The sequence below is a fragment of the Triticum aestivum genome, chromosome 7A (genome assembly GCF_018294505.1).
Source record: "Triticum aestivum cultivar Chinese Spring chromosome 7A, IWGSC CS RefSeq v2.1, whole genome shotgun sequence".
In the NCBI taxonomy this organism is placed as follows: Eukaryota; Viridiplantae; Streptophyta; class Magnoliopsida; order Poales; family Poaceae; genus Triticum; species Triticum aestivum.
The window spans coordinates 42,855,208-42,883,092 of record NC_057812.1 but is presented as its reverse complement, the minus strand read 5'-3'; the positions used below and the strand labels follow the sequence as shown (position 1 = coordinate 42,883,092).

The 27,885-nt window shown below is 45.4% G+C and overlaps 1 pseudogene; it reads left to right on the top strand.

The window, feature by feature from the left end:
- Positions 1–789: 789 nt before the first annotated feature.
- Positions 790–27,827, top strand: LOC123148558 (hypersensitive-induced response protein 4-like; annotated as a pseudogene).
- Positions 27,828–27,885: the final 58 nt, after the last annotated feature.

Here is a 27,885-nt window from a genome sequence, read left to right as displayed (position 1 = left end):
GGCCTAGACCTTCTTCAGGCTGGGTGCACCATATGTGGATGGTTCATTCGTGCAGGATACCGGTCTAGCTGACAAGACATGGCATGGTTCTCAAATATGGCGATGGAAAGGTTATCTCCTTGGCTTATCAGTACTTATTTCACTGCAAAGATGCCCTTGAACCTAAAATCAGTGCTACACTAGAAGGCGTGTCTACGAGTATAAATCAGCCAAATCTCCCAATTGTGATACAATTCGACGGCAGGACTATTGTTGCCAACTCTTTGGACTGCTTCGCATATGGCCATCTTATACTGTAGATCAAGAAACTTCTGAAACTGTGAGGGTTTATATTCAATTGAAAATTGAGCGTCATCATGAACCAGCCTGTAGTTTTTTTTGAAGGTAGTTGAATACTTAGATGGTTAGAGGGACCCTCATAGGGATAGGATGTGTGTGCGCGCGTCCATAGGGATGAGTGTATGCGCGTACGTATGAGCGCTTGCGTCTGTACTAATGTTCAAAAAAAATTTGAGCGTCGCTTGTTGGTTGTGCCGGATGCCAGACAATGTAAACACAAGTTGTATTAGCATACTGTAGTTCGGCTTCTTTCTAAGAAATAAAATCCACATTTTTGTCTTTGAGATTAGCTGCTCAAAGTCACCCAAACCTAACGTCCGCGAGATATTCGGGTGACTGTTTTTCTTTTCTCTAGAAGCAGTAAAACACTTCGTTTTTTTATTTCAGTGCCACGTAGTCCGGGTTGGCACGGCCAGGGCGCGTCCCACCGTGCCCACGCACACTCGTACTCGTATCCGTGCCGCACCCGCATCCAAAGTTTCCAAACCCCCCAGAGAGGAGAAAAGCGTGTCGAAAGGGGAACCCAAGTCCCGCACGCCGCACGCCGAATTCGTCGCCGGAATCGTCGTTCCAGCAGCCCAGCCCGCCGACAGAGGGGGGTCGGGCTCTCCTGCTGGGTTCCCAGCACGCACTATCGTGCAGGGCGAACCAGAGGCCAGCACGTGTCCTGGTGGACCCCACCACTTAAACAACCCAGCATATCTCTCTGATTGCAGTTAGGTTTCAGAAAATCAGCGAAACCACATCTTTCTCTCCCGCGTAACAACAGATTGCCGCCAAAATCTCTTTCGTGGCTTCATCCTTTGTCCTACCAATCTATTTCCATTGTTACCCACTCCGGATGGGAGGAGAATAGATCAAGATTGACAGAAAATTGTCCTCTCCGTGGATCAACATCTACGGTGTTCTTCAGCATGGACGGAGCTCCTGGCACTTCATCGTCTGTAGGTATGTTCTTGCTCCTGCAATGCAATGTACAGATTATTAACACTCTTGATCATACGAAGGTGATAAGATTAAAAGAAACAAACAAATAAAGAGTTGAATGTATGACATGTAAATTAGTCCTTCAGAAATAGCTCCCCATACTTCATCTTACTTAGCCCTTCGAAATTGCATTATAATTGTGTTACTGATGATCACTCCTACGATGTTGTGCACATTATGCATCAGAGTACCACCTAAGTTTGTGCTAAATTTTCTTGCATGAGATTTCTCCTTTGACTTATTCTCTTTTTTGATAACTCTAATAATAGAGATTACTGTATCAAGAAAAAAAATCAATATTTTGCTAATGCTATTGTGACTACCATGTGTTGTTTTGCAACACATTTTGTACCATCTTTAAGAGCTTTTCATGTTACGCTAAAACCAGGACTGAATATCGTGTGATGTTTTACTCTGTGTGTTGTCCATCAACTAATTAGTATATGATGAATTTTATTAGTTAATCGCTAGAAATTAAAATGAACATGCACATGTCATTCACTTGTATTGACTTTTGGATCAACATTGTATCTAGAGTTTCCAAATGTTATCGGACTCGGGATGGCCAACATCTAAAAAATGACCAGCTGCCAATTGAGGTATTGATCACTTACATGTCATATTCCTAATTCAAGTTTATATCTCACAAGAAATTATTTCTTTGTTCTTTCAGGTCTTGGGTAGCCAATCAAGTCGCATACAAGATAAACCCTTTTAAATAGCTCTATATAAACTTTGTATCTCAGGATTGCTCTACAAAACAGTTACCTTGCGATGTAATAATTTATCTTGCCATTCCTTCTGATGTTAGATGCACAATGGTTTATGCTCAATAAAGATATATACATGAATATGAATTAGTTGTTGGTTATTCCTTTTGATATGTTAGATGTGTAACTGTGGTTTAGTTTTCCAATTAAATGTGATCTTCGGCACTACATTTACTTAAAAGCGTTTTTATCAATTTGTGATTTCCCCCCAGTACAATGCTATTGAAAAGCAGAGAAGCAGAGAAAAATGGATAGCTCTCATACTTCAAAGTTTATTTAAAAGCGTTTTCATCAATTTGTGATTTTCCCCCAGTACAATGCTATTGAAAAGCAGAGAAGCAGAGAAAAATGGATAGCTCTCATACTTCAAAGTTTAGTACGAGAGCTAGTTAGCTACCAGACAGAGGTAGATACTAGTACAGAGGTAGATGAACTAATGAATCTTCACGCACCTTTTCCTGTTGAGTCTGCATCAAGCTCGCACCTTCTAGTGCAACTGCGCGGCATCTCGGCCATCGGCTGACGGTGCAGCAGTTCCACCATGGCACCATCTCCACGGAGCGGGCTGGACAGAACCTTGGCATGGCCTTGGGTGCGCTGGAGACGGGCACCACTAGCCGTGATGGCTCCCATCTTGCCGCCGGCCAAGGACACGGTTGGGCATGCCACAGCGCCCCTGAGGTGAGCAGAGCTAGCCGCGACGGATCCCATCTTTCCTCCAGCTAAGACCACGGCCCCAGCAGCTCAGCGTGCCGAAGGCGCGCGACGCTAGCTAGTGGCGACGACTCCCGTCTCACCGCCTTCCAAACCCACCCCACGGCTCCCGGCGGCGAAGCGCGCCGGAGACTGATGGCGCTACCCGCGACAGCTCTAGTTCACTAAGCGCGTCGGAGACGGGCGGGGCTAGCAGCGAAATCTCTGGTCTTGCCGCTGGCCACAGCCCGGACGCCGGATTTCACCACGCCATAATCCTTTCTTGCAGTGGAATCAGTGGCTGTGGAATAGAGGGAGCGGCAGCAGTAGTGTGCTGGGATAAGGCTTCAATAAATAAAAAAAAATAAAAACGTATTATTGAGTGGTGGACCCCAGCACGTGTTCTGGTGGACCCCACCACTCAATAATACGTTTTTATTTTTTTTAATTTATTGAAGCCTTATCCCAGCACACTACTGCTGCCGCTCCCTCTATTCCACAACCACTGATTCCACTGCAAGAAAGGATTATGGCGTGGTGAAATCCGGCGTCCGGGCTATGGCCAGCGGCAAGACCAGAGATTTCGCTGCTAGCCCCGCCCGTCTCCGACGCGCTTAGTGAACTAGAGCTGTCGCGGGTAGCGCCATCAGTCTCCGGCGCGCTTCGCCGCCGGGAGCCGTGGGGTGGGTTTGGAAGGCGGTGAGACGGGAGTCGTCGCCACTAGCTAGCGTCGCGCGCCTTCGGCACGCTGAGCTGCTGGGGCCGTGGTCTTAGCTGGAGGAAAGATGGGATCCGTCGCGGCTAGCTCTGCTCACCTAGGGGCGCTGTGGCATGCCCAACCGTGTCCTTGGCCGGCGGCAAGATGGGAGCCATCACGGCTAGTGGTGCCCGTCTCCAGCGCACCCAAGGCCATGCCAAGGTTCTATCCAGCCCGCTCCGTGGAGATGGTGCCATGGTGGAACTGCTGCACCGTCAGCCGATGGCCGAGATGCCGCGCAGTCGCACTAGAAGGTGCGAGCTTGATGCAGACTCAACAGGAAAAGGTGCGTGAAGATTCATTAGTTCATCTACCTCTGTACTAGTATCTACCTCTGTCTGGTAGCTAACTAGCTCTCGTACTAAACTTTGAAGTATGAGAGCTATCCATTTTTCTCTGCTTCTCTGCTTTTCAATAGCATTGTACTGGGGGAAAATCACAAATTGATGAAAACGCTTTTAAATAAACTTTGAAGTATGAGAGCTATCCATTTTTCTCTGCTTCTCTGCTTTTCAATAGCATTGTACTGGGGGGAAATCACAAATTGATAAAAACGCTTTTAAGTAAATGTAGTGCCGAAGATCACATTTAATTGGAAAACTAAACCACAGTTACACATCTAACATATCAAAAGGAATAACCAACAACTAATTCATATTCATGTATATATCTTTATTGAGCATAAACCATTGTGCATCTAACATCAGAAGGAATGGCAAGATAAATTATTACATCGCAAGGTAACTGTTTTGTAGAGCAATCCTGAGATACAAAGTTTATATAGAGCTATTTAAAAGGGTTTATCTTGTATGCGACTTGATTGGCTACCCAAGACCTGGAAGAACAAAGAAATAATTTCTTGTGAGATATAAACTTGAATTAGGAATATGACATGTAAGTGATCAATACCTCAATTGGCAGCTGGTCATTTTTTAGATGTTGGCCATCCCGAGTCCGATAACATTTGGAAACTCTAGATACAATGTTGATCCAAAAGTCAATACAAGTGAATGACATGTGCATGTTCATTTTAATTTCTAGCGATTAACTAATAAAATTCATCATATACTAATTAGTTGATGGACAACACACAGAGTAAAAAATCACACGATATTCAGTCCTGGTTTTAGCGTAACATGAAAAGCTCTTAAAGATGGTACAAAATGTGTTGCAAAACAACACATGGTAGTCACAATAGCATTAGCAAAATATTGATTTTTTTTCTTTGATACAGTAATCTCTATTATTAGAGTTATCAAAAAAGAGAATAAGTCAAAGGAGAAATCTCATGCAAGAAAATTTAGCACAAACTTAGGTGGTACTCTGATGCATAATGTGCACAACATCGTAGGAGTGATCATCAGTAACACAATTATAATGCAATTTCGAAGGGCTAAGTAAGATGAAGTATGGGGAGCTATTTCTGAAGGACTAATTTACATGTCATACATTCAACTCTTTATTTGTTTGTTTCTTTTAATCTTATCACCTTCGTATGATCAAGAGTGTTAATAATCTGTACATTGCATTGCAGGAGCAAGAACATACCTACAGACGATGAAGTGCCAGGAGCTCCGTCCATGCTGAAGAACACCGTAGATGTTGATCCACGGAGAGGACAATTTTCTGTCAATCTTGATCTATTCTCCTCCCATCCGGAGTGGGTAACAATGGAAATAGATTGGTAGGACAAAGGATGAAGCCACGAAAGAGATTTTGGCGGCAATCTGTTGTTACGCGGGAGAGAAAGATGTGGTTTCGCTGATTTTCTGAAACCTAACTGCAATCAGAGAGATATGCTGGGTTGTTTAAGTGGTGGGGTCCACCAGGACACGTGCTGGCCTCTGGTTCGCCCTGCACGATAGTGCGTGCTGGGAACCCAGCAGGAGAGCCCGACCCTCTGGGGAGCGTAGGGAGTAGGCGACGAGGGATCGTCGGAGATGGTGCGGGTGCGTGGGCAGGCGAACGTGGCGGCGGCGGAGAACCGGGGCCGCTTCCTCCGCCTCGCCGAGCCGGGCATCAACTTCTTCAACCGCCGCGCCGGCGAGCTCGTCGCCGGGACCCTCTCCACCCGCGTCCAGTCGCTCGAGATCAAGACCAAGGTTCTCTTTCTTTCCCCCCTTCGCTTCCCGTCCCTCAGGCGATTGCTCTGTTCTGTTCCCCCCTGGATTGATGGTACCCTACCCTAAATTCATCATCTTTATCACTCGCCCGGGCTAGATTCGCGATTAATACTACTTGCTGGGATGCTAGTAGTAACTTAGTAGTTGATCAATCGTGGTTGCCCAATTCTCTGCAGCGTTGGGAAGAGTTGTTGCTATAGGTTGAAAACATGAAACAACCCGGGCCAAGCCTAAATTCACCAAATTAAGAGCTGTCTGCGCCCAGGACCTCGTGTCCAGTCCCAGGTAATTTAGCGAGGGAATTTGTTTTGCCGTTTCGGAACCAGTTCTTTTGGCGCTAGATTGTTCGTTGGGAGGTGGTTGGTAGTTAAGATCATTTGTTGAGTTACAATGAGGTTGCAGCACACAGAATTGGTAGTTAATCTGTGCTATGCTTTCTGTCCCTTAGCCACGTCTAGATTGCTCTGTTCCCCCTGGATAGATGTTAGCCTAGATTGATCGTCCGCGTCACTTGCCACTGCCGGATTCATAATTAAGAACTGCTGGAAGAGAAACAGACGAGATTGCTCTGCTCATGTTTTTTAGCACAATTAATTCATTGTAGTTGTCCAACTCTCTGCGACGTTGGGAAGAGTTGTTGCTATGAGTTGAACACCCTTGGTCAAGCCTCAAACTGCCAAAGCAAATCGCCAAATTCAGAATCTCTAAGCCCATGGCCCGTCCCTGCCCCTGTGGCCGGTCTAGCAGAGCGAGCCTATCAATAATGTCATGTTACTATTTTCTACCTTAGCCGCATAATAATACATATATGTAGTTGCTGGTTCCTATCCCCATGTAAGCTAGTAGAGGGATTTTTTTTTGCCGTTTCCAAACCAATTCTCTCGGTGCTAGGTTGTTCATTGGGAGTCAGGGTGGACACGGTCCGGGCCGGTCCGGTCCCGGTCCGAGCCGTCGTTTGGACCGGCCGCCGGCGGTCTGGTCCGGACCGGACCGAGCATTGCAGCGGTCCCGATTTCAGGGACCGGACCGGCAGACGTGAAGCTCGGTGCGGACCGACGGTCCTCACGGTCCCGGTGATGTCGAGTCACTGCCATGTGGGCCCAGGATGTCGGAGAGGTGGTCGGAGATGAAGCACGGTGGCCGGAGCAGGAGAAGACGCACCTGCTAGGCGAGGAAGAGGCACGGGGGAGAGAGGGAGCGGCGCGGCCGCGCGGAGGAGAGGGGGAGCGGCCGCCCGAGGGAGCGGCGGCGTAACACGTGAGGGATAGGGAGCGAGGGAGAGGGTGGCGCGGCCGCGCAGGTGAGAGAGAGGCGCGAGGGAGAGGGTGGTGCTGTGGCTAGGTGGAAGACGTGCGTGAGAGCAGGGGCGACGGGTAAGAGGACGTGCCGTGGAAAGTGCTATTAGCCTTTTTTTTTTTTTTTTGAGGGGGAAGTGCTATTAGCCATGAACCTGCGCATGTTTATTACTTAGCAACTTTCTTGGTTGCATGCAAGCAATCTATCACGTTCATGAGCCCACGAATATTCGTCTACACCTATGCCGTGATGAGTGGGTCAAATTGGACGTGGAGTTAGTCGTGGGATTGACTCGACCGTGCTAGGATAACTACCTTTTACGGAACGAGCATGCAAAATCAGGGGAGAATCGGTTCAAGAATCCTGTAGGCAGTTATTTCCATAGATGTAGCCACAGATTATGGTGGGATAGCGCCGTGATTATGGGATATCCTTATTTTCTCTCGGTCTTCTTCGGTCCGACCGAGCAGACCGGGCTTTAACAGGACCGGACCGAACATTTTTCAGTCCATATTTCGCAGACCGGACCGGCTATTTTTTTGAACGGGCCAGGACCGAGCTGGGCAAGACCGAGCGGGCCACGAGCGGGCCAAAAAGCCTGCTCGTGTCGTCCACCCTGAATTGGGAGATGTTTGGTTCCTCTCCAACCTGAGAGGATGCCATCCAGCTTAAAAGCCCAAGTGCTTCATAATCTACATGCAACAAAGAAAGTGACAAGAGGTGTTATATTTATCAGGAGAAAGTAAAAAACACATTCAAATCGAAAGCATAATATGCAAATGTGGCTAGAAAAAATACACATATGTAATCCTAAAACGAGAAATATCAGAACCTGCATCTAAAATGATTGGCAAGATCAAAAAGTGACCATGGACTGGCATCCTCTACCATCTGAAGTACTCACTTCATACCAGACCTAGAATTATCTTCCACCCTCTCGTATTTGACCATTAGTGTGGCTTTGTTTGGCGTGGTTATGGTTCTTGTCAGGCATTTCTTCTGGGTCTGATATCCAGAAGCCAAACAATGCAGTTCTTCACCTTACAACTATTTTAGGTACATTATATAGGTTGCGAAAATTGGTTCGGCATGTTTCTTATTTAAACTGCTTTGGATAACACTACAAGCTGACCCAATAATATATGCATATAACTTGAATCAAACCATAACCAGATAACTAAGATCCGAGAACTACCTTTTCATGTTCGTCAAATGAATGAGATGTTCTTCGAACAGAATTATCACTACCAATATTTTCGCAGCAGTCATTTTGTGAGAATGTGATAGTCCCAATAACATCAGTCAATGATTTAAAGCACCTCTCAAGTTTTTCAGAGGCTTCAATGGCAGAAACCTTGTGATGGGACCCCTCCCCTTTTGGATCCAACGCAGAAAGAGCACTCTCATACTTAATACCATGAAGATAACTTTTAAGAACAGCATCCTGTGGTGGTCTACCAATATCAGCAGGTTTTGTTTCATCCATCCAGTAGTCTTAGGTGCTCAATTTCTTAAGCAAAGCAGGTATGAGAGGTTTAGCAATTAGTAACAATTTGCAGCATATGTGCACATAGAGCAGGAAAGATACCTCCCAAATTGCTAAAAGCGACCGAACCATTTTGGTATCTGTTTGTGAAAGAGAGGTGTACATCTTATACTTCTCGTTTATGATTCCTACAAGCGAAACCGGAATTTGTAGCACAATTTATGGATTATAAGTTTATAACAAATAATAGCTGTTAGAATGTAGCAAACAGACCTTCTACTCTGGAGTCAGCTTCAAGCATCATAAAAGTATGTCGTTTTCTGAAGTTCGAACTGGATCCTTCCATGAAATGTGAAGTTGAAGAATAGCCCAGGATTAAAGCATGTGGCACTGTTGACGATGTCCAGGATTGGGTTTTTCATCGCAGCATTATATTAATGTGTCTACATTTTTAAGAGGAAGGCAGAGTTTTTTAGTAGAAGCAATGGATTATGACCCCACAGAGAAATAACATAGATTCAAATGGAAATCATTCAATATACACATAACAAAATCCATAGAACTTGCCTTGTGCTCCGATTCATCAGAAGAGTCCACCTTCCTATGCAGAGTCTTAGGATGAAACTTGAAGTCTGTGGCATGTACATGGCCCATTCCATTGTTAGTTCAAATCATTGTTGCGTTACAATGAGACCGCATTGTTGCGTTACAATGAGACCGCAGCAGGCACTGATGCTAGATTCTGAATGTGAAAAAAGATAGTAGTGTTAATGCTGTGGGATGATGTTAATATTGATAGAGAAATTATGTGTGACAGTTGGAGAACATTGTTTGCACAACGTTGGGTCCTGGACTTAAATTGGGTTTATAACTGGAGCAAACCATCCTTTTTATCTAATTTTTGCTACTGATGGGAGATGTTTGGAAACTTGGCCATAATGACCCAATCGTTCACTTGAGTTTCTGACCATGTGATTGATGAGCTGTAGTACCTAAAATCCAGGTGAATGCAATGACGGCTTTGCTTATTTGTATACTTGCTGAAATAATTGATGATCTCCTTTTCCCTTGCAGGATAATGTCTTTGTTCAGCTGATCTGTACAATTCAATACCGGGTTGTTAAGGAGAATGCAGATGATGCATTCTACAAGTTGCAGAATCCCCCAACAGCAAATTCAGTCCTACGTCTTTGATGGTAAATAATCATATCTTGCTGTGTTGTTTATACTGTTTCTTTAAAGCCTAAGCTGGTGTTCTTTCTCTGGAAAATAGTGGTCTGAGCCATAGTTCCAAGAATGGAGTTGGACAGTCTTTTTGAGCAGAAAATTTTGTTGCAAAGGCTGTACTTGAGGAGCTTGAAAAGGTAACCCCATTAACCTGTTTTTCTTATTACATGTGCTACTTACTGCCACAGCACATCATTACATGTATTTAAGTCATTCTGCCGGCTTTGAAGTTGAAAAGCGTTGAGGTCCTGATGTATAATATTATAGTCGTGACCCTTTGCATTTTCCCTGTTATACAAGGAGCCTTTTGCGTATTGTACCACACATGTACGTGTGTAGCCTATGGCCACCTAGGAATACAAGTTTGAGTCGTGCCGCTTCAGATCTGGGGGCATGCGTTTTAGTGCAATTGTCGCTTGTGTAGTGTGGTCGACGAGGATATGTCGCTTGTGTCGTGCCCTCTGTTTGGTTTCTGATCTGGTTTCCCTTCTAAACTAGATCAATCCTCTTTTTGAATGAGGTCACATTCAGGTGGAACCCCCTCCCCCCATGCCGGGTTTAAAACAAGAAACACATCCCACCGCAAATTCGACAAACAAATGTGTTTGTTTTAATTTGTAAATTTGCTACCAACCTTGCATGCTCACATGACTTCAATTTCTGTTCATTCATTCCGGCAAGAAAAAAGTTTTGGCAGCTACAACAATAGTTTTTGCAGCGACAATTGTAGTTATCTGCTAGTTTTAATACCGATGCTAGCACTATTTACCTAAATTTTAATTTGTGTTACTCAATCTGATGTTAGCATGAAAGTTTGTATGAGTGCGCGTCAAGATCAAACTAGAGAAGCCTGCCCCCTTTGAGGTTCTTAGGGAATGTTGAGCGAGGTAAATTACCCCTAATGTTCCATGTGCTATACAAGAAGATGCCGCCTTTTTGTGCAAATTACGATACGATTGACCATGTTATAGAACATTGTGGGGATGGGATTCATGATCAAAAGGAGTTTTTTTTGGCGATTTTATGATGGCCAACTTAGGGCCAGGTCTGATTCTCTCCAAGCTTCTCCAAATCTGCATGTCTGGCTTCTTTCGCTAGCTTCCAGATTCCCCCGGCGATTAGAGAACGTTCGGGATGAGCAGCAGCTTATCCAACGTGCCTTGGCCTGGCAGAGCCCTTCTGGCCTGTTCGGCAAGACTTGGGTTCACAACAAACAAGCCCATTTGAAGGGAGACAGGAGTGTAACGATTAGTTGGGCTCATGGTGCCCAAACGTTTTCTTTGGTGGTAGCAGTGTGGATGTAAATATGAACAACTCCAGCTTTCTAGTTTTGTGAAGCTTTCTAGTTTTGTGAAGCTGGGCTGGCCCAACTTGGTTTTACGCTTTGAGAAGTTCACTCCATGGAGCTCAGGCGTTCGGATCAACTTCACTAGTGGAGTTTGTTTGTCTCAAAAAAAAAAAAACTAGTGGAGTTTGTGGAGTTGAGAGTTGGAGAGAATCAGAACATGCCCTTAGATGTGTTTCCAGTCTAGAAATGAGTTCATTACTCAGCCTTGTGGTATTACCACCTATGGAATAGGTGGCTGGGCTAGTAGAAGCCAAGGTGGCTGTGGAGGGAAAACTAGGCATGACTCGACCCGATGTATATGGAGAAAAATGATTTTGACCCCGCGAATGGAAATATAGGTACATGCAGTGCCAATGCAAACAAATGTTAATTTAGGGGATCCTGGTGTGAAGCCACCTTGCAAGAGGTTACTGATTGCAGGCAACCCCGCGTCGTTGGTAAAGGGACCTCCCTTGTGCAAGGGGAAATAAGGTGACAAGTCTTATAAGACCGTGAGGGCAAAATTGGGACGAGTAATTCAGCTCAGGGTTCTTTGGAAGTTCAAGTGAAAAGGCAGAGGATGGTAGGGTGTGCCGCTCCTGATAGCGTTTTCATCGCTTCCCCATACCTACTGTTGCACTCTTCGTTGCCTGCCAATTTGGCTTGGTATCCTTCCCTTGTTTGCGGGTTATGTGTCACGGACTTGGTTCCGCATCCCACGCTCCCTTGCTGGGCGTCCCTAGCCTTGGCGAAAGGTAGCGACGTGCACTTGGGCCCTTGTCGTCCTTGGGTAAGTTCGGGGGCGGTGCCTGAGCTTGCAGCTATGGCGACAACTTGCATGGGAGCACATGATGTAGGAACAAGGCAACACACAAGTAACTCGTAGCCAGGGAAATGATACCTAGTCGGACTTGCAGGGAAATGATACCTAGTCGGACTTGCAGGCAGTGGAGAGTACACGAGAGGTGTGGGAAGGGGTGAAAATGCTGACGGGAGCGGATGCTGCTGTCGTCAGTCAGCCTTTAGACCCAGAGCTGAGCAGCGAGGGTATGGCGAAAGCGGAAGCGAGGAAGATGGGAAGAGGACACTGGGAGGAGAAAGGCACCATCCGCCACCCTATGCTTATGCATCAGCCGTGACGGTGGACGATTGTTGGTAGATCCAGTGTTTGCAGTGGATCTGCTACTTGGGATGGCATGACATGGTAGTTGTGGAGTGAGGTGCCACAACTATTGTGGGTGTGTTTGGTTGTTGGCGACAGGTCACTCTGATATGTCCACTGTCGTCACGTTGTCTGAGCTCCCTTGTGTGGCTCCGTGGTTGTGAAAGCCCTGCACTTATTATGGTTGGCGCCAATGATGACGGCGACCGTGAGCGTTGTTTCCTTCCTGAAGTCTTCATTGAGGTGCTACATCCCTCTCCATCGTGATTGTCGGTTTGGCAAGGTTGCTTTATGGTCAAGCTCGGTGGATGACGGAGCAACGACTTCAAATGATGGTTGTATGCCGAGGTGACGACTTCGGTCGACGATGCAACAACAATTAATGGACATGTCTCTGGATCTACAATGCAAGGGCGGCGCCTTGATGCTATGAGGGTAGTGAGTTTGTCGGCATGGTCGACGTGATCTGCGGGTTCGGTCTGGCTGCTACGTCTGGGCAGTAGCCTCAGATGTTTGGTGCAATGTTTGTGATCTTAAGTGGCCGTCTCTTTTGGAGAGATAGAAGCACCAAAATCCTGAAGCTCATGGTGGATCAACACTGAGATTGGAGAGATAGAAGCCGTGTTGTGCTCTAGTCTATGCCTTTGTGAAGAAATCGACCAAATGTAAATTGAAAGGCACATACTGAAGAGCAATAATTTGATCTTGCACACTTGAGCACATGAAGGAATCATAAACATTAATATGCTTGGAGAGCTCATGGTTCATAGGGTAGCACGCAATACTAGTACTATCTGACACAAGAGAGTAGGTGTAGTGACAAAAACACCAAAGTTTTCAAGCAGTCATCGTAGCCAAGTCACCTCTGCTGCCAAAAGAGTCATAGCTCGCAACTCAGCCTCTGCACTCGAACAAGAAAGTGAAGTATGTTTCTTTGTCTTCCAGGTAATGAGAAAAGTACCAAGAAATACACAGTAAGTAGAAGCAGACCGCCGAACTTGAGCGTGGGAAGAAGAGACGGCGAGAGTCCCATGAAGGTATAGAACACGGAGGAGGTGACTGTACTGGATCGAGGTGGGAGCAGAGACAAACTGACTTAGAATGTGAATAGGATATGGAATGTTCAGAAGAGTGACATCTAAATAGACAAGACTCCCAACAAGATGACGATAGCGCGTCAAATCAGACAAATGCTTGCCGTCAGAAGCACGCAGGTGGACGTTGAGCTCCATAGGAGTCTCAACGGTGCTTTCCAATAAAAGCAATGCGAGTAAGAAGGTCCTGGATATACTTCTCTTAGGAAATAAAAAAGCCATTAGAGGTAGTTGAAACATCGATCCCAATGAGGCAGCAAGGTGGGTCAAGATCAGACATAAGAAACTAGTCACTAAGATGAGCCTTCACAAAGGCAATGTACTCAGAGTCATCACTAGTGATGATAATGTCATCGACATATAGAAGAAGAGTCCGACGACGAGCTGAAAGGTGGACATATAGTGCAGGATCACGAGTACTAGTAAGAAAACCACCCATACTCATCACTAAGACGAAACACTCAAACTAGGCATGAGGGGTTTGTTGGAGAGAGCGACGAATACTAGGAATCATGCCATCAGGACCAGAATACCTATGTGGTGGCTATATTATGCAACTAGACCTCCTTATGCAACTCACCATTAAGAAATATGTTTTTGGCATCAAGCTGAGAGACAAGCAAATGGCGAATAGAAACCACAATGAGAAGTATGCGATGAGTAGTCATGTGGGCCACATGAGCAAATGTTCATGCGATGAGTAGTCATGTGGGCCACATGAGCAAATGTCCCATCTGGTCATGGCCATGTTCCTGCTGAAAGCCACATACCACATAAGCTTTGTCACGCCAAAGAGAACAATCAGTCTTAACATTGTTGACCCACTTACAAGTATACATGGCCATGGGAAACCCGGCTTGACCCGACCTGGCCTGATCTTGCCTGTGGGCCGAGCCTGGGCTTATGTTTTGAGCTCGAAGGATTGGTCACGCTTGCGCTTGACATATTTGCGTTTTAGGGAAGAGGCCCGGCCCGAGGCATGACGGTTTTTTTATTGATGGGACAGGCCTGGGTCTGAAATCTAGGCTTGACGGCTGGGCCGGGCTGGGGCCTACATTTTGCTGCTACGGGCTTTATTAGGCCCGGCCTGGCCTAAGTCAGCACTTGGAGGAAGGGAAATGAGATCCCATGTGCTAGTGAGCTCACTAGTAGCAATTTCCTCTGCCATTCAGGATAACATCACAATAAGAAGTCTAGACGTCAAAATAACCATAGTGGTCAATAGTAGGTTGATCTGGAGGTGGTGCGTTGCCAATAGAAGGTGGCATGGTAGTCGTGGGAGATGGCGCGTTAGAAGAATCCACAACACGCGGCCAACCAATGTGGTAAAGAAGAGGACGAGGGGGAATCATCATAGAAGCCTCGGGGGACGAGCAAGGTGAGGTAGGCTTAGGTAACGAACGAGGTGGGGAAGCCGTAGGTGACGACAGCATGGGGTCTAAAACAGTAGTATGAGAAGGTATGATGGGATGCATGGACGAGGACAATGCATTAGTGATAGGTGTATCGGGAAAAGTGACGAAAGAAATATCCTCAATGGGGAGGCCGAAGGAGAGGATCGACATGGATAGAAAGGATGAGACTCATCAAAAGTCATATCTTAAGAAATGTCCGACAACTGACAGCATCCCAACATGGATAACCCTTCAGCTCATCATTGTAACATAAGAAGACACATTCAACAGACTGAGCAGACAGTTTGGTGCGTTCAAGGAGGGGGGAGGGGGGGCAAAGAACAACGTAGCAAAAACAGCCAAATAAATGAAACATTGAGTAGTCATGAAAATGACCAACAAGATGCTCGAGAGAAATGTCAACCTGTAGAGCAGAAGATGGGATAGGTGGAAAAAGTAGAAACAACCTCAACCCAACGCATGAGCCACTTTAAAGCTGACAATGCTTGCTCTCATCAACACCATTCTAAACATGATCACCAAGACAAGAGAACTGAGCAAGTGTGCTCTTCTCAGCGACGAATCCGCCCGGCAAATGAGAGATATACTCATGAGCTGAATCTACATGGAAGACATGGATAGGAGTGGAAAGCTCGTTATGAACCGTGGCGGCAAACGTAAGACCATAGATAAGACCTCGCTATAAGAAATAAAAAATATCTATGTGTGTCGAGAGATCATCTCTAAAAGTAATATAGTAACGATGGCTCCTTTCGAGGCAAAGGGAGTTAGAAGCCAAACATCAGAGTGAGCAAGTTCGAAAGGACGTCGAGGCATAGTCTCGCTATGAGGATAAGGTAACTGAACCTGTTTACAAGCCGACAAACCTGACAGTCTAAAGACATACCGCCAAAGATAGATCCAAAAAGACCATGCCGAATTAAGGATGGGAGATGAGAGCCACACAAGTGACCTAAGACGATGATGTCACAAAGAGTCGGTAGTCAAGGTAACACAGGCAAAGAGACTGGCAGCGGTGGCGGCGAAGGGAAGATGAAACCAGTCAAGCTCCCGAAGACCCTATGAGTCACGGTGCCGAGGGCTAGCACCAAGTAGAGCACCCATGTGACGATCCTAATCAAAACAAGAGGCAAAGTCGAGAATGACTACAACCAGAGTCGACAATCTAACTACCTGAAATGTGGCAAGTCAAGGAACATGAGCAAAAGAAGGAACATGACGAGACAGTGCTAAGAGCGCCTCGATTACTGACTGGGAGGGAAGTACCATCAATAGTAAGAACATGACACCTCTTGTCGCCATGTCCAATTTTTTGAGTCGATGAGTTGATCGACAGTACCAAATGTTGTACCCCTGGTATGACCGTGGGGGGCAAAATGGATAGATCCGGGATCCAACGATCCTCCCATATAGAGATGGTAGTGCCATCGCTCTCCACCATGAGGTAGCTGATTGCCCATTCCTTCTACTAGTTGGAGACCCATTAGAACCGCTTCAATTTTATAGAAGGAACGTTGAGGGCCTATTACTTGTATCTGCATGTAAAGCCGCCAGAAAGCTGCGAGTCACAAAGAACAGCTCCAAGGACCCATTACATCCATTAACATGGGGGAAGGCGCCCACATTGAGCTTGAAACCTACCTGACACTGGCCGAGTCCATTTTTGAATCAAAGATGGTGCCTGCTCCTTCTGAGCAATGGAGTTTGCAACTATCATTGTGTTGCTCATCATGGCACGCACTGCCAGTCCCGCCTTTTTCTCATGTACAATGCGTCGGCGCTCCCACCAGATATACTAGCAGGCGACCATTATCATCTCTAGACCAGTCGCATTCTTGGGCGCTAGTCCCCCTAGCTTCTCTACAAACAACTCCTCCAAGATAATAGGGCCCAACATGTCCATTGTCATTGCAGACTCGACACTAGTACAAAAACGGGCATTACAAGCGGCCTTATGAAGCGGTTGTGAGCGAAGACATCAAAGCCGCCTATAATACCCACACCAGAGGTGGTTATTCTTGTTATAGAAAGCATCATGGACGGTTAGAATTCAAACCACCTGCAGGAAAACATTGAGGCAATTGTTACGTTGAAACCGCTTGTAGTTTCTCACCAGGGTTTGTTTCTATATCAAAATTGCCTACGGTGGGTGAGTACCTCGGGGCGCAATCTTTCCCTTCCCTTCACATCACCCACCGACTACGTCTCACACATGCACCTTCCCTTGCTTGGCGCTTCTGTGCCTGCGACCTCATCTCCTCCGCCGACCTCTCCAACCGGTATTTGTCGTGCTACACTGCCTCTAGCCACTTACACAAGTGCTGGTGGCCACTCCTCTTATGGTAGTTCTACGTGACCCACTTCAGCGGTGTCCTTCACCGCGTAGGAGATTGCATGACTTCGACAACTACTCACTGCTTCTGGTTCTTCATCCTCTGGCACTTCTTTGTCGGCCTCTTCAGTTGAGCCCCTGGCCATGCTGGAGATTACGAGACTTCAATGTCTCCTAGATGCTTCTTTTAGTTCTCCATCGACAATTTTGCAGGTTTCGCTACTGATTCTTTTGGTACGAACAGCTCGACCTATTCACTTTGGTCAAGCGCATCAGGGAGGATCTGGCGTTGCTTGATATACCCCAGTCTCATGCTTCCATTCTTCCTGGACATGGCTAGGTACCGTCTGACGTAGGGATTGTTAAGATCAACACGAATGCGGCTTTGAGCATGGATTCCGACAAGGTGGGTGGGTGCTGGCGGAGTTGCGCGCTCCAGCATTGCTTTACTTAGCGCTTGGAGTAAACCCCACTTGGGTGTCTCTGATCCGTTCATTGTTGAGATGATGGCGCTGTGAGATGGGCTGATTTTTGCAAACCTGCGTGGATTCTCACATGTGATCATGGAAACAGATTGCCTGGAGATTGTTAATCTCTGGAAAACTCGCCACTATAGCTTGTCTGCTGTGGCACTAGTATTATTAAAAATTGAAGAGCTAGCTTCCTCTTTCTTCTTTTGATATTCAACATGTAAACCGATCAGCCAATGTACCGGCCCATCTTTGTGCAAAACATGCATGCACTCTGACGGTTACCGAAAGTTGGACTGGTTTGAGACCCTCTTTCCTACTCGCCAGCTTGTTAGCTGATGATGCCAGGTGTTCGTTCGTTGAATAAAGCTCTCTGACTGGAACGCAAAAAAAACTAGTAGAAGGAATGGGTAATCAGCTACCACGAGGTGGAGAACGACTCATTAGAGATTGTACTTCAGGTGTGGTGTTGACTATAAAGGCACTGCGGGAATGAAACATGCTGAGTATAGCTTTGACAAGGCGCATAAGGCACTATGGGCAAGAAGCAATTGAGGTTTCGCATGAACTTGCTCGCTTTAGCTTCATTGAGAGATCCTGCGAGGTCCGGAGTGAGGGTTGAAACCGGATCGAATAATTGCTGGACCGAATCCGGTTTCGAATTCATAGGATATGGGAAGAGAAAACGCTAATTGCTGGATTGAATCCAGTTTTGAATTCAAGGATATGTGAAGAGAAAATGCTATCTCGCGGATATGGAACCAGATAGCGGATTCCTACACACCTACACTAGATCGGGAATACGATGCGGTGCAGGCATTATCTGCCAGATACCAAATTATTTGTATTTACGATCAGATTATCCGGTCTAAAATTTTAGTTATCCAATTTTTATGTTATGTTGGCCGTGCAACTAGCCAAAAAATGACTTAACAACAATTTTTCTCGAGAAACCCAAGAGGCACTCAACTAGCGACGTGGGTGCATAGCTATTAGGCTTTCCTGGTCTATGCACACACCCCCATTCTTTTTTTATATAGCACCAACCGATGGTACCCTACGCTTGGGACACTTTGGAAGGGAGGTGGTACTAAACAATCGCCTCCGACACCCGTAGACTGTTCGCAACTTTCTTTTAGATGAAAGCAGTTCGCAGTTCGCTGTTGTGTGTTGTGCACATGCAGTCGCAAAGGCCTAGAGAAATGTGGTGCATGCGCTTCAGTCTATAGAGGCCCAATATGCAAGCACTTCGTGGTTTGTTTTATGGGCTGGATTACTATGAGAGAATAATCAATGAAAATCTCATCCAAAGAATAAGGCATAGAGCGATGGATGGCTAGGTTACATACTGTTAATCATTTATGGCTCTTTTTGTGTATTCTTTACTACTTGTGGATGTTTCTTATTATACAATTATGTTTGTCCACTTTTGACCCGAGTGCATTCCGTTATTGTATTGGTATTCGAATATGCATAATCTGGTATTCGAATATGCACCCGTCCCACTTCTGAATCCGAAAATAAATTTGGAATAGGATACGTATGACCATTATCGATCCGAATGCGATCTGGTTTCACCCTTAGTCCAAAGGGATCATCCGTCTAATTTCCTAGTTCCATTTCTAGTAAAGGACATATTAATTGTTTGAATTAATTCGCCAATTTTTTAAGAAGCATGTTAATTTGCAAATTGGGATGGAAAGAAGCACCGATTTGACCAGCATGAGCCAACCTCCAATATTGAGCAAATTAGCAATCTATGTGGGGATGCGATTGTGATGTAATTGAGATCTTTATCCAAAAGAGGCTGCAAGTGGACCTTGCGAATCTTCTTTAACGACAAGGGGAGGCTTAGGTAGGTGCACGGTGTTAAGCTTATTGAATTCATGCTCCAGTCAACTCATTCAAAAATCTAAACTTATGGTAAGAGATGGGCAATATATTTCAACACTCCCCCTCACGGCTAGGCTACTCAATCCTTAGATGTGGGATCGATGTGGCCGTAGAATCTTTTTCTTTAATACTACGTTGAGAGGGTCTTAAACTCAAAACCTCTTGGCTTGGATACCATATTGAATCATGCTCTAGCTAACTCATCCAAAAGTCCGAATTGATGGAGAGAGATGGACAATATATTTGAACAAAGCTTCATGCACTAGCCAACACAACAAAAGTCTGAACTGATGGAAAGGGCTAGGGTAATCCTCATATACACTTCAACACTCCCTCTCACGTGTGATGCCAGAAAATCAACACGTGAATAGACTCAGAGGTATAGCTCAAGAGGCCTATACGTGAACACAGAGGGGGGCAACAATAAAGTTTTGGATAAACTGTGTAAGTCAGGACTTGAACTCAAGACCATATGCGCTGATACCATGTTAAGCTTTATGCCACTAGGCAATGCAACCAAAAGTCCATACCAATGGGAAGGGCTAGGCAATCCACATATGCACTTCAAAAAAACCCTCACATGTGTTGCGGAAGTCAACATGTTAATAGAGGTATGGCTCAAGAGGCCTATATGTGGACACAGAGGGGGGCAACAACAATTTCTGAATAAATTGCAAAAACCAGGACTTGAACTCAAGTCCTTAGGCCTTGATACCATGTTGAGCTTCATGCACTAGCCAACGCAACCAAAAATCTAAACTAATGGAAAGGGCTAAGGCAATTCACATATAGACTTCACACACATGGGAGCAGCAAGAAGGCACATGGGAAGCCTTTTATGATCATTTGAAGCTCAAGTTCGCCGCAAATGGATTGGTACAACGGGTGCAATTGTCTTTTCGTGCGACGGAGCACGTGTCAAAATTGGTGCATAAGCCTGCCAAAGAGCTAGGCACAAGTCGTTCCAAGATTAGTTTGTCGCATGTTGGAGAGAGGACGACAACCACGTCGACAATGTACAATGACACTTGGTGCTTGGCGCCAAGGCAACGCAGTGGCTCTAATATGCCTATGCCCTATAAAGAAGAAACAACAACACCGAAAGGGGGTTGCCTTGCCACAACCCATGACGGTGAAGAATATGCCTTCCAGCCATGACGACGAATGGATTTTTGAGGATGTCGGTTGTAGAATAATGCAGACCAACTTGATGAATATGTTGCCAAAGTCGGTGTACCGCAAGACCTGTAGGAGGAAGGGCCATGAGAATGAACGGAATGCCTTCACAATGTCAACCTTGAGCCCGAGCATCTGATGTGCAAGGCAGTGGCGGTGAGCTAAACCATATGGAAGTTGTCGTGAATGGAGCAACCGTGAATGAAGGCGCTCTGGTTTTCCTTGATTAGCTCGAGGAGTCAATGTACGACGCAGAGGGCAAGCTGCCTGGAGAAAAACCTGCCAAAGCTATATGACAAATAAATTCGGTAGAAGTGCTTGATCACAATCGATTTTTCCTTTAGTAACAAGACGATGAGGGCACCATTGAGTTCGGCGAGGCTAACCAAATAGAGCTGGTGGATGGTGGCGGTAATCTCGTGTTTGATGATCTCCCAATCAAGCTCATAAAACCACAAGGCAAGGGACGGTACAACCCATGATTGTCAAGTAGTCTACCAGCATCTTCTCCTTATCCTCGTTGGTCAAGGTGACAACATCATCATAGGCGATGGTGACCAACATGGTTTTTTATGGTGGCGATGGCATGCATGGGTGTGGAAGTAGCGTGTGTTCGTACTTTCCGTGCCCAACATCTGCTCCCTATCCTTGTGGGAGCGCTGGCGGGCAACGGTACGCTTGAGGGATGCCAAACCAAGCAACTTAAGCTTTAACTCTTTGCATAGGTCGAACTTCTTGAGGGAGAACTGTCAAGACTCTTGCACCACGTTGAGCAGGAAGATGCTTTCCTTGGCCATGAGTAGCTGTAGCTTGATGCTACCAATATTTTGATTGCCGCATTGGCCGTACGCTTTACCAGTGACACCCAAATGCTGGATTGGGTCGAGGTGCGGTTGCACATTCCAGTCATCGCAACCACCTAGCGGAAGCCATCAAAATTCGGCTAGATATCCTCGAAGTGGAACTTGTGAGCCCTAGGCGTCAAAAGCGTGGCGCACGGGATAATTGGGCAGTGACTTGACACCATGGAGAATCCAACGTGGAACAAGCAACTAGGATGTCGTTATTCCCAGTCCATCGAGCAGATCAAGCGGTCCAGCCACACCAAGGTCGGCGACCATCTCTCATTGCTCCAAGTGTAGCGCCGCTCGATGAGGTTGATCTCACCAAGCTCGAGGTCATCGAGGAAACGATGGAATCTGGCCCCAGATTCCACCGTTTCCTCGATGACCTCGAGCTTGGAATCTAGCAGAAGATGGATGGCCGGATTCCACCGTTTCCTCGATGACCTCGAGCTTGAAGTCGTCGGTATAGCCCAAGGTCCATGGTGAGAGGAGCACAACTCCCGCGACTCTTAGAGTAAGGCGAGGCGATACACATCAGGTAAAGGATCATATATGGTCGAGAGCCACTAAGGGCCAGTTCTTTTGCAGCTTATAGTAGCTTAACTACCAAATTTAGCCAAAAGTTCAAAAGAACTTGCTTTGGGGTGCTGGGCTTAACTTATTTTCAAGTGCATCTCCTTCACAATGGAAATAAGATGGGGGTCGAGTGGCTTCCCGCAGTAGCTCACTTAAAAATGATAAGGTATATCCAACTGCCACTGTTATTTGCACATTTTACAGCAAACATGCCACAACACTCACCTCCCATTATTCCCTCGAACACCCAAAAGAAAACCGACTGGACTTGTTCACCCCCTCGCACGAGAGAACAAATTGGAGCTCTTTGTCCCTCGTCGCTAGGGTTCCTACTAGCCATCGCCACTTGAACCGCCATCACATCTCAGTCCAGTCCTCCACACCCGCCGCCCTCTAGTTCCCTTCACGGCCACCACCAAGAACGGAGGGTAGTCGTTCTAGCCCCCGTCGTCCCCCTTTGATCCCCCGACACTTGGACACCGATGAGCTTCAAGGCTGCGCGTAGTTGGCCCGAGCCTGACAGGAGCAACAACTCATCATGTTGCCCTCGCCTAAGCTGTTGGTCCTGAGCCTGAGCACCTGCTCATTGTGGGAAGGTGAAAATCGCCTTTGTTCCTTCAGATGTGTCGCTCTGTGTGGGGCAGCTGCGGTTCTTCTATGACCAGTCGCTGGAGGTGATGAAGAGCATGTCGACGGCCTTCTACTTCTAGTCCATCTCGTCGGGATGGTTTCCATCGGAATTAGATAATGGGCATCTAGATTACTACTTTCTGCTCGTTGTCACCATCACTTTGCTGAACTTTGCCATTTTTGTTGCCCTTGCCAAAAACTACATGCCCAAGAGGGCTAGATAGTTGGATTCCTCTTCTTCGTGTGAACTACACATATGGTAGGACAAAATGAGTGAGCCTCTTTAAAAAATGAGTGAACCTTTAAGAAAGGAAATACTTCTCGTATTCTGTTGCTTTTTTTATTCCCTGGAATGGGTGTTTAAGCACGTGCGTGCGAGGTGTGTCAGAATATGCACGCGAGGGGCGGTCTCTCAGAGTGCATGGCATAGAACGGTCGAATTTAAATCCCGTGATCATGGTGCGTGTCGCCCTTTTAGTTGGCAAATTATGGCGGTAGCACAAGGTGACTTTGGCTGGATGGTGCTCTTCGAGTATCGAGCTTCAAGGAAAATTTTATGTTTAACCTAGGTAAACCATCAAAGGTAATATAGAGGTGCTCTCCTTGTGAATTTTATGTTCACAAGGAGAGCACCTCTCATCAATTTGCATCCATTGATTAAGGTAATATAGGTACCATACGTGCTATTGTTGCGAGTGTCTTTCCTTGATGGTTAGGTTTATGGTGTATGCTTTTGTTGAGAGAACCATGTAATACTTTAAAGATCTTCCTTATTCATATCATATTCTCAAGGACTCGTATGTGAGACAATGATGTTTGCATGATATTCGTATGTGTGACAATGCTCTTCCATTTGTTCGACTATAACATTACATGATGTTTGAAAATTGATTTTATGTTCAAAGGTGGCCTCAGAGGAGTTTAGAGTGTCCAGGGGAAGGAGAAGCGCAGCAAAGGATACCTGGTGGTGGAATGATGATGTCCAGAAGGCTATTAAGGAGACGAAAGATTGTTTCAGACGCCTATACCTTGATAGGAGTGCAGACAACATAGAGACGTACAAGATGGCGACGAAGGTTGCAAAGTGAGCTGTCAGTGAAGTAAGGGGTCGGGCATATGAGGACATCTATACCAGCGGTTAGGCACGAAGGAAGGCAAAAGGGACATCTATAAGATGACCAAGATCGGAGAGAGGAAGACGAGGGATGTTGTCCAAGTCAAATGCATCAAAGGACGGAGCAGACTAACTCCTGGTGAAGGGTGAGGAGATTAAGCATATATGGCGGCAGTACTTCGACAAGCTATTCAATGGGGAGAATGAGAATTCTACCATTCATCTGGATGACTCCTTTGATTATACTAGCAGGCACTTTGTGTGGCAAATCCAAGAGTCTAAGGTCAAGGAGGCTTTAAAAGGATGAAAGGAGGCAAGGCGATGGGCCCTGATTGTATCCCCATTCAGGTGTGGAAAGGCCTCGAGGATATAGCGATAGTATGGCTAACCAAGCTTTTCAACCTCATTTTTGGGGCAAACAAGATGTCAGAAGAATGGAGACGGATTATATTAGTACCAATCGAACGAGGGGGATGTTCAGAGTTGTACCAATCACCATGGAATTAAGCTGATGAGCTATACAATGGAGGTATGGGAGAGTCATTGAGCACCACTTAAGAAGAATGACAGGTGTGACCAAAAATCGGTTTGGGTTCATTCCTGGGAGGTCGACCAAGGAGCATAAGGACCTGCATATGGTGTTCATCGACTTGGAGAAGGCCTATGATAAAATATCGCGGAATGTCATGTGGTGGGCCTTGGAGAAACACAAGATCCCAGCAAAGTACATTACCCTCATCAAGGACATGTACGATAATGTTGTGACAAGTGTTCGAACAAGTGATGTCGACACTACATCAAGGGTCAGCTTTGAGCCCTTATCTTTTTGCTTTGGTGGTGGATGAGGTCACAAGGGATATACAAGGAGATATCCCATGGTGTATGCTCTTTGCGGATGATGTGGTGCTAGTTGACGATAGTCAGACGAGGCTCAATAGAAAGTTAGAGTTACAGAGACAAATCTTGGAATTGAAAGGTTTTATGGTTAGTAGAACTAAAATCGAGTACATGAGGGTGTGGTTTCAGTACTACTAGGCGCGAGGAGGAGGAGGTTAGCCTTGATGGGCAAGTGGTGCCTCAGAAGGACAACTTTCGATATTGGGGATCAAAGGTGTAGAAGGATGGGGGTATTGATGAAGATGTGAATCATCGAATCAAAGCTGGATAGATGAAGTGGTGCCAAGTTTCTGGCATTGTCTGTGACAAGAGAGTGCCACAGAAGCTAAAAAGGCAAGTTTTACAGGACGGATGTTCGACCCGCAATGTTGTATGGTGCTGAGTGTTGGCCGACTAAAAGGTAACATGTTCAACAGTTAGGTGTAGCAGAGATGTGCATGTTGACATTGATGTGTGGCCACACGAGGAAGGATCGGGTCTGAAATGATGATATATAGGATGGAGTTGGCGTAGCACCAATTGATGAGAAGCTCGCACAACATCGTATGAGATGGTTTGGGCATATTCAGCGCAGGCCTCTAGAAGCTCTAGTGCATAGCCGATGGCTAAAGCGTGCGGATAATGTTAAGAGAGGTCATGGTAGACCGAATTTGACATGGGAGGAGTCTGTAAAGAGAGATATGAAGGATTGGGGAGTATCACCAAAGAACTAGCCATGGACAGGGGTGCGTGGAAGCTTGCTATCCATGTGCCAGAACCATGAGTTGGTCGTGAGATCTTATGGATTTTCCACTTTCTGAATATAAAACTTTAAGAAATGAACTGGAGCGAGGGACAGGGAATAGAAACTTGAAGTGCCTGCTTGGGAAGCAATTGAAAAGGAATTGGTGGTCCGCTGTCCTCAGTCCTTTGAATGATTCATTTTCTTTTGGTGTGCAATGACATGACTAATGCCGGCACATCTCCACCGTGGGTTTTATATTTTCACTAATCATGTCAAGTTTCCCCTTCATTGGAGTAACTACTTAAGGAATCTGTTAACCGGTTCATGGTTCCTGTAGCAAGAAAGAAGCCAAATCTAAATTTTTTAATGAAGGGGGGAATGTATATTGCCGTATTTAAGATTTTAATTATTGATACAGTTTATCAATAGGATCTATTGACAGTCTCTTATGCATGCCTTTGGTGGTATACTCTCTTAAGCCTCTTGTTTGCCACATTGTTGTTTAGGTATCAAGAGCCTTTTCTTTTGAAGGTATTGGCTTATCTTTTTGCATGAGTAATTATGTGCAAAATAATAAAGCATCGCTGTCTTGACCTTCAGCATTGTTTGTATCATTGGTAGCTGCCCATGAATCTACTATGAAGGTGCTGAATGTCAACTGGTAGGAGCAGACATCACCTATCAGTTTACATGAGGGGGCAAAATATTCCAAACTACTATGATTCTATATGTTCAAAAATGCTTTGTCACAACTTCACATTCTTCAGCATGAGCCCAGCATTTCTTTCGAAGTTCAAACTGCAGTCCAGACACACCGCCTTGGAAGTTCTCACAAAATCAATGCTCGTGGGAGAACTGTGAATTTGTGGGTTCTCGCTTATTGTGAGAGAACTCTGAATTTCTTGGTGGCTGATGGTGGTTGATCTCACTTTTGACTGTCAATGTCTATGCATCACAGGTTTTCTTATTGCACTCGATGCATTGTACCATTTACAGCAGATTCTCAGAATGCAGTCTAAATGACTCAACCTCTTAAACCAGCTCAAGTGCTCTATTCAACTCAAAACAAAGTACAAGAGACATTTGGAGGTGGCTTTTATGGACGCGTACTACCACAATGTGCATTTGGAGTACTTGTTGAAAGGTAAAGTTCTTGGAATCTTTATATCTTACAACCGAGATCATCCTCCCCTCCCGCTGCAAATTTACGCTCATGTATCATGCTGTCTAGGTGTTATCAGATCTTAGCATTACCCCAACCTTTACTTGCAAGTGTTCACTAGGTGTATTACTTACCAGCTAACTTCTTTAAAATTAATCTCTTTGAATGTTAAAGCCAATTGAATTTGGGTGCTTTTGTGATGATTCACCTCATGTGTGTCCTAAAAGTATTTGCAAAAGGAGAAGAGAACAAAGATACTTTTTTTCTGGGTAAGAATAAAGATAGTTGATACGAGATTGTGCTTGCAATTCTTTATGATGTCTTGCATTTCATATGCATGGTAGTCTTCAACTATTCATTGACTTTGGTTACATTTTGAGGCATCAGTTCGATGAATTATCATTTAGCATGTCTAGCTCTGCATACTAGTAGAGTGTGTACTAACATTACCAAACTGTACTTAAGAAAACCACACTGCTTCCTTGATATTTGGACAATTAACTCTGCCTTTCCCTGCCATGTTATAATTAGCAAACCACAACCACTTTTCAAGTACTCAACTCCACATAATGTTATGCAGCACATATTGATTCTAATATGTTCCTCCTTCGGTCTTGCAGGTTGCTCTTTGCCTCGAGCGCAATCATATGCGCTGGATTGAAGCAGCTTGAAGCATGTTTGAGTTTGAAGGAAGCTGATATCTGTCCTGCCAAGGTATGTCCGTAAATATATTTTTGACATTTTTTGTATCAGCACAACTGAAATTTTAATCTCTTCAGTTGTTCCAAAATGCAGTGGTTCAGTACAGTAAAGATGAGAAACCCATGAGTTCTCCATTGACACGGATGTTGCATTTGTGATAAACTTTTAAAAGGTGGAAAAGCAAGCTGAAGGTATGTGCACTCCTCATGGCTGCTCTTATCTCTTTTTTTTCTTAACGTTATTGTCTCAAGTTGTTTGCCTGTTGGATAGTGGAATTTCACAATTTATGTCATAGTTAGAACACTTGGAGAGGGATTTGTAACTGAATGTTAGACTCAACAGTAGATAAACGAGTTAACTGACCACTGCAGTATCGATTATCATGCATGTTTTATGAGCTTTTGAGAAGGGTGACAGATATCATTTGTACGATCCAAAGCTAAATAATTTTGTTCCCTTTGTCTAGCTTCGTACTTTGGTGATGTACCCGCTTACAGCCAAGGACCTCTTCAGAGTATTGCATAAGTAGACCATGTTGATGCACTTTGAGTGAAACAACGAGTTATCAGAGTTATGATGTAATTCTGTGAACACCCTTTTTATGTGAGAAATGCATCGTCTCAATTTTAAGTTTAAACCTCCTATGGGAGGATAGTTGTGATTTCCAAAATGTTCTGATTTTCGTCAT